Below are 8,107 nucleotides of genomic sequence, written 5' to 3' on the forward strand. Positions count from 1 at the left end.
ATCTTGCAGTCCCGGTAACGATGTTTAATCGACTCCATATATCTGTTACGGCCCCCCACTGCATTAACTGCATCCGTTATCTCCCACCAGAGCTTCCTCTTGTCACTCGGGGTGGTCTTCTGAGCCTGCAGCCTCCTATACCTGCCCATATACGCTTCTACGAGGGCCTCCTTCTCCTCCATAGTAAACCTCGCCTCCCTAGTCTGCTTGGCCTTCCCCTGTGATGGTGCCCTCTGTTTCCCGGACTGTGAAGCCCTACCTCTGTCCGCCACTGGGCCCAGCCACTTGTTCATCTTGAACCAAGTGGCTGGGTCCACCCACCACTTCCTCCCCCACTTCCTGCCCCCCTTCTTGTCCTGTTCCTCTCCCCCCTCCCTCTCCTCCCCCCTCTACCTCTCACCTGACTAATCTCCTGCCTGCCCTCCTCTTCCATCTCTTCCCTAAACTAAGCCCTAACTACTCCAACAAAAAGTGACTGTGCACAAATGAAAGGGGGTCAAAATAAAGAAATAAAAAGACAAAAAAAGTGGTCAATGTGTGAAAGGGATATAAATAAAAGAGGGTAATGAGTATTTAACCAACCAAAATGTATAAGAAGACTAAAAGGAGGATATGAAATGTAACTAGGGGATGGGGATGGGATTAGAGGAAATGGGATGAAAGGGAATGGGACTACAGGGAATGGGGTATGGAGTGTAGTATGAGAGGGTATAGGGTGTGGAGTGTATGTAGTGTTATTGATAAGTGTATGTATGTATTGAATGTGTTTGCGTTTAAATGTGTTAAGTATACAGAAAAAGCACTCGCACACTCACCCAAACCAACTTTCGCTCACTACCGCTCTCTTACTAACTCACGCTACCACGAACTCACGCTACCACGTACTCACGCTACCACGAACTCACGCTACCACTAACTTACGCTCCCACTAACTCACGCTCCCACTAACTCACGCTCCCACTAACTCACACTACCACTAACTCACACTACCACTAACTCACACTACCACTAACTCACTCACGATAACACTAACTGACTCTCTCACACTAACACTAACTTGCACTAACTCGCACAATAACTCACTAAATCTCAAATCTCCAAAAACCCACCAGCAACACAGTCAAAGAAGTCATGCTTGTGTGGTGCTTATATATCCTGTGTAAATGAATAATGATGTACCGGTTTGCCTTGTAAATTGTGTTCAGGTGTGCTTTGTTAGTAATTAGTATGTGTGCAATGTGTATTAGTTGTGTGAATTTGCGCATGCTCATTTTGAGTTAGTATTTGTGGAATGTGTAGAATGCGATGATGTCATAGTTCTCATTTTCTATAACATTGTCCAATAGTATTATGTGTTAATGTTAATTTGTGATGGTGTCGTATTAGTGAAGTGTTGTATATGAATGTTTGTCCTAATATTTCGTAATGTTGAATGCGAGTATTTTGCTTGTGTATGAGCGTGCATTTATTTTTCCTTGTTGTTATTTTTCGTATTTCCGTACCGTAAAGTATATGCGTATTCCTCGTTTATTTTTTTTTTATTTTTTCCCCTGCTTGTGAATGTGTAATGCATATGTGCTATGTTTTGTGATTGTTGTTATGACATTTGCAGTGTGTTATTGTTGTGCATTATGTGGTATACTTCATATGACAAAGCAGTGCCTATTTCTTGTGAGATCGAGTGTTAGGTAAAAAAAGCGTGTTTGTTTGATTTATCATTGATCTCTATGGGAGACTGTCTAACGCGGGCGTAATTACGCGTATGAAATAGACGCGTTAGGAGTCGCATTAGAAGGTTGTTTTTAAACTCTAAATACCAGCGTTAAAAACACTGTGCGTTAGAAAAAAAAGACGCGTAGCTAACGCACCCCTTTTAACGCAAAACTCTAAATCTAGGCATAAATCTCACAATACCACTAACTATCTCACTCTCTCACACTACCACTAACTAACTCACTATCTCACACTACCACTAACTAACTCACTCACTAAATCTCACAATACCAATAACTCTCTAATCTCCAAAAATCCTCCAGCAACACAGTCAAAGAAGCCATGCTTGTGGTGTGCTTATATACCCTATGTAAATGTTTAATTATGCACTGGTTTGCCAAGTAAAGTATGTTCAGGTGTGCTTTGTTAGTATTAGTATGTGTGCAATGTGAATTAGTTGTGTGAATTTGCGCATGCTCATATTGAGTTAGTATTTGTGGAATGTGTATAATGTGATGATGTCATAGTGATCGTTTGGCATAACATTGTCCCAAAATAAATCTGTAAATGTAAATCCATATTTGTGATGGTGTCGTATTTGTGAAGTGTTGTAAATGTTTTTTTGTACTAATATTCCGTGATCTTGAATGCAAATGTTTTGTTTGTGTATGAGTGTGCGATTCTTTTTTTTGTGTTGTTTTGTTCTGTGTTGCAAGATTGTAAGGTATTTCTGTATTCCTCGTTTAGTGTAAATCATGTTTATTCTTTTTCTTTTCCGATTGTGAATGTGTAATGCGTATGTGCTATGTTGCGTGATTGTTGTTAGTAGATTTGAGCTGTGTTTTTGTTGTGCATTATGTGGTATAAGTAATATGACAGAGCAGTGTGTATTTCTCGCGAGATCGAGTGTTAGCTGAAAAATGCGTGCTTCTTTGATTTATCATTGATCTCTATGGGAGAATGTTTAACGCTCCCGTGATTACGCTTCTTAAATAAACGTGGTAGTCGTGTTACCGCAACGCGTTACAAGGTTGTTTTTAGACTCGTAATACCAACGTTAAAAAAAGTGCGCAAAGGAAATAAAGTACACGTAACTAACGCACCCCTCCTAATGCAAAATTCGTAATCTAGGCGTTAGTGTTTATTATTTTTTGTAACTTTGTAATTTTTATTAGTAGAATTAAATTATTGGAGTAGGGTTAGGTTTTTAAATATATAATATATTTAATTTAATTTGTAGTTTAATGTAATTTTTGTATAACAGTTAGGGTAGATTAATTAATAGTTTAATATAGTTTAATGTAATTTAGTCTAATAGTTAGGGTAGATTAATTAATAGTTTAATGTAATTTTAGTCTAATAGTTAGGGTAGATTAATTAATAGTTTAATATAGTTTAATGTAATCTTAGTATAACAGTTTGGGTAGATTAATTATTAGTTTAATATAGTTTATTTTAATTCTAAAGGTAAGTTTTAACTTATTATAAGATAGGGATGAGTTAATATTTAATATAAAATTAGCGGGTTGTTAGGTTTAGGAGTTAATAGCTTAATTTAGTTTATGGCGATGTGGGGGGCTGGCGGTTTAGGGGTTAATAGGTTTAGTAAGTGGTAGTGATGTGGGAGGCCAGGGGTTTAGGTGTTAATAACTTTATTTAGTTGCGGTGGGCTCCGGAAGCGGCGGGATAGTGGTTAATACATTTATTTAGGTGGCGGCGCTGTCGGGGCGGAAGATTAGGGGTTAAAAAGTATAATGTAGGTGGCGGCGGTGGCGGGGCGGCAGATTAGGGGTTAATAAGTATAATGTAGGTGGCAGCGGTATCAGGGCAGCATATTAGGGGTTAATAAGTATCATGTAGGTGGCGGCGGTGTAGGGTGCGGCAGATTAGGGGTGTTTAGACTCAGGGTTTATGTTAGGGTGTTAGGTGTAAACATAACTTTTATTCTCCCATAGGAATCAATGGGGTATCGGGCAGCAGCGAACATGAGCTTTTGTTGCTTTCAGACTCCCATTGATTTCTATGGCATCTGCCGCCTCCAGGGCGGCGGATTGAAAAGCAGGTATGCTGGGCAGGAATAGTGGCGAGCGTACCTGTTAGAAATTTGTTAACTAGCAAAAGTAGTCAGATAGTGCCGAATTTGCATTCGGAACATTTGTAATGATGTAAGCATCGATCTGTGTCGGACTGAGACCGGCAGATTGTATGTTACGTCACAAATTTCAACTTTTGCCAGTCTGTAGGCTTTGATAAATAAGGCGAATCAAGCTTGCCACAATTACGCTACGGAATTCCAGCGTATTTGCGGTTGACGGCTTGATAAATAGGCCTCATTGTATTTTCTTCATTCCCATGGATACAAGAGTAGTGTTCCTAGGGACCTTAATAGATTCTCTATTGATGAAGATTTTTCTGACAGAGGTCAGGAAAAACAAAATAATTTCCTCTTGCTTCTCTCTGCTCATCCTTCAGTGGCTCAATGTATGAAGGTAATCAGTCTGATGGTGGCTTCCATGGACATCATTCCTTTTGCTCAATTCCATTTGAGAGCTCTTCAGTTGTGCATGCTCAGACAATGGAATGGCAACCATGCAGATCTATCTCAGAGAATAGAGTTAGATCAGTTGTCAAGGGACTCTCTCCTGTGGTGGATTTCTCAGGAACATCTGTCTCAGGACACATGCTTTCGGAGACCTTTCTGGGTGATTGTGACCACGGACAACAGCCTGCTGGGCTGGGGAGCAGCCTGGAAAAATACAGGGCCTTTGAACTTGGGAGGAGTCTGCTCTTCCCATCAACATCCTGGAGTTGAGGGCGATTTACAATGCTCTCTTGGCTTGGCCTCAGTTGTCCTCAGCCCAGTTTATCAGGTTCCAGTCAGACAACATAACCTCTGTGGCTTACATTAATCACCAGGGAGGATCTCAGAGTTCCTTAGCCATGAAGGAGGTTACTTGGATTCTTCAGTGGGCAGAGACCCACAATTGCTGTCTATCTGCAATCCACATTCCAGGAGTAGACAACTGGGAAGCAAGTTTTCTGAGCAGACAGAATTTTCAACCCGAGGTGTGGAACTCCATCTGGAGATGTTTTCCAGCTTAGTCCTCAAATGGGGGGAGCAAGAGTTAGATCTGATGGCGTCCTGTCAGAACACCAAGCTTCCAAGGTATGGTTCAAGGTCAAGAGATCCGCAGGACGTTCTGATGCTCTGGCGGTTTCTTGGGTTTTTAGGTTGGCATACCCGTTTCCTCCTTTTGCTCTCCTTCGAGTCATTGCTTGTATCAAACGGGAGAGGGTGTCAGTGATTCTAATAGCCCCTGCATGGCTTCGCAGGATCTGGTTTGCAGACCTAGTGGAGATGTCATCTCTCCCACCTTGGAGACTACCTCTGAGGAAGGACCTCCTGATTCAGGGTCCCTTCCTTCATCCAAATCTCATTTCTCTGAAGCAGACTGCTTGGAGATTGAACTCTTAATTCTGTCTAAGCGTGGTTTTTCTGAGTCGGTCATTGAGACTATGATTCAGGCTCACAAGCCTGTTAGTAGAAAGATTTACCATAAGATATGGCATAAATATCTTTATTGGTGTTAATACAATGGCTACTGTTGGAGTAGAATTAGAATTTCTAGAATTTTATCTTTTCTTCAGGAAGGCCTGGAGAAGGGATTGTCAGTCAATACCCTGAAGGGTCAGATTTCTGCTTTATCTGTTTTACTACATACACGTTGGGCGAATGTGCCAGATTTGTCAGGCCTTTGTCAAAATCAGGCCTGTCTTTATGTCTGTTTCTTCTCCTTGGAGCCATAACCTTGTTCTTAAAGTTTTACAGCTGGCTCAATTTAAGTCGTTGCATTCCAAGATAACAACATTAAGTTGTTATCTTGGAAGGTTTTGATTCTTGTTTCTATCTCTTCTGCTCGTAGAGTCTCGGAACTCTCAGCTCTGCAATGTGATTCCCCTTATCTTATTTTTCATGCCGATAAGGGGGTTCTTCGTACTAAGTTAGGTTTCCTTCCTAAAGTTGTTTCTAATAGAAATATCAATCAGGAAATTGTTGTTCCCTCTCTGTGTCCTAATCCTTCTTCCAAAGAACGTTTGTTACACAATTTGGATGTTGTACGTGTTCTTAAATTCTACTTACAAGTGACTAAGGATTTTCACCAGTCCTCTGCCCTCTTTGTCTGTTTCTCTGGGAAACATAAAGGTCAGAAAGCTACTGCTACTACTCTTTCTTTTTGATTACGAAGTATAATTCGTTTGGCTTATGAAACTGCTGGACAGCAGCCTCCTGAGAGAATTACGGCTCATTTTACAAGAGCTGTTTCCTCTTCTTGGGCTTTCAAAAATGAAGCTTCTGTGGAACAAATTTGCAAGGCTGCAGTTTGGTATTCTCTACATACGTTTTCCAAATTTTCCAAATTTGATACTTTTGCCTTGGCTGAGGCTTCTTTTGGGACAAAGGTTCTTCAAGCGGTGGTGCCTGTTTTGTCCCTCCCTATTTATCCATGTCCTCTAGCTTAGGTATTGGTTCCCAACAGTATTTACTCAAGTGTGGACTCACCATATCTTAGGAAAGAAAAACAAATTTTTTGCTTACCTGATAAATGTATTTATTTATGGATATGGTGAGTCCACGGTCCCACCCTTTATTTTAAGACAGTTGTTCTTTTGACTATAACCTCAGCCACCTCTACACCTTGTGTTACTCCTTTTTCTCCATTTCCCTTTGATCGAATGACTGGGGGTTGTGGGTAAGGGAGTGATACTTAACAGAATAACTGTGGTGCTCTTTGCCTCCTCCTGCTGGCCAGGAGGGATATTCCCAACAGTAATTACTCAAGCCATGGACTCACCATATCCGTAAAGAAATACATTTATCAGGTAAGTATAAATTTTTTGTTTTTTACATTCTAATGTCCCTGTAAGTTTGCAAACAAAATCCTTTATTAAAATCATTTTTTGACATTTTTAAGCTTCACCTACTAAAATCAAAGTTTATATGAATTAATTGCAAAACTTACAAAATAAAGATTAAACTGTTCCTTTGTGAAGGGAAAGAGATGATAGAACAAGCATGTTGTATCAAAACAGCGGTTTCCATTTAATCACCTTCCTTTGGGACATTTATTCTTGATATGTCTAACTTAAACTGATCGGACTGACCATAATTAATTTAATATTGAATGTATATAAAAAAAACATTTATTCTTTTTGTCAGCTTTATTTCATAAGGCTCATGTCTAATATGTTTCCTCCTGTTTGAGGACTGTTGTACATAATCATTTAGGCCTAGATTTAGAGTTCGGCGGTAAAAGGGCTGTTAACGCTCCGCGGGTTTTTTTCTGGCCGCACCATAAATTTAACTCTGGTATCGAGAGTTCAAACAAATGCTGCGTTAGGCTCCAAAAAAGGAGCGTAGAGCATTTTTACCGCAAATGCAACTCTCGATACCAGAGTTGCTTACGGACGCGGCCGGCCTCCAAAACGTGCTCGTGCACGATTCTCCCATAGGAAACAATGGGGCTGTTTGAGCTGAAAAAAAACCTAACACCTGCAAAAAAGCAGCGTTCAGCTCCTAACGCAGCCCCATTGTTTGCTATGCGGTAACCCTTCCTACGTCTGCACTTAACACTCTAACATGTACCCCGAGTCTAAACACCCCTACCCTTACACTTATTAACCCCTATTCTGCCGCCCCCCGCTATCGCTGACCCCTGCATTACACTTTTAACCCCTAATCTGCCGCTCCGTAAACCGCCGCCACCTACGTTATCCTTATGTACCCCTAATCTGCTGCCCTAACATCGCCGACCCCTATGTTATATTTATTAACCCCTAATCTGCCCCCCACAACGTCGCCGACACCTACCTACACTTATTAACCCCTAATCTGCCGACCGGACCTGAGCGCTACTATAATAAAGTTATTAACCCCTAATCCGCCTCACTAACCCTATCATAAATAGTATTAACCCCTAATCTGCCCTCCCTAACATCGCCGACACCTACCTTCAATTATTAACCCCTAATCTGCCGACCGGAGCTCACCGCTATTCTAATAAATGTATTAACCCCTAAAGCTAAGTCTAACCCTAACACTAACACCCCCCTAAGTTAAATATAATTATTATCTAACGAAATAAATTAACTCTTATTAAATAAATGATTCCTATTTAAAGCTAAATACTTACCTGTAAAATAAATCCTAATATAGCTACAATATAAATTACATTTATATTATAGCTATTTTAGGATTAATATTTATTTTACAGGTAACTTTGTATTTATTTTAACCAGGTACAATAGCTATTAAATAGTTAAGAACTATTTAATAGTTACCTAGTTAAAATAATTACAAATTTACCTGTAAAATAAATCCTAACCTAAGATATAA

The sequence above is a fragment of the Bombina bombina genome, chromosome 2 (genome assembly GCF_027579735.1).
Source record: "Bombina bombina isolate aBomBom1 chromosome 2, aBomBom1.pri, whole genome shotgun sequence".
NCBI lineage: Eukaryota > Metazoa > Chordata > Amphibia > Anura > Bombinatoridae > Bombina > Bombina bombina.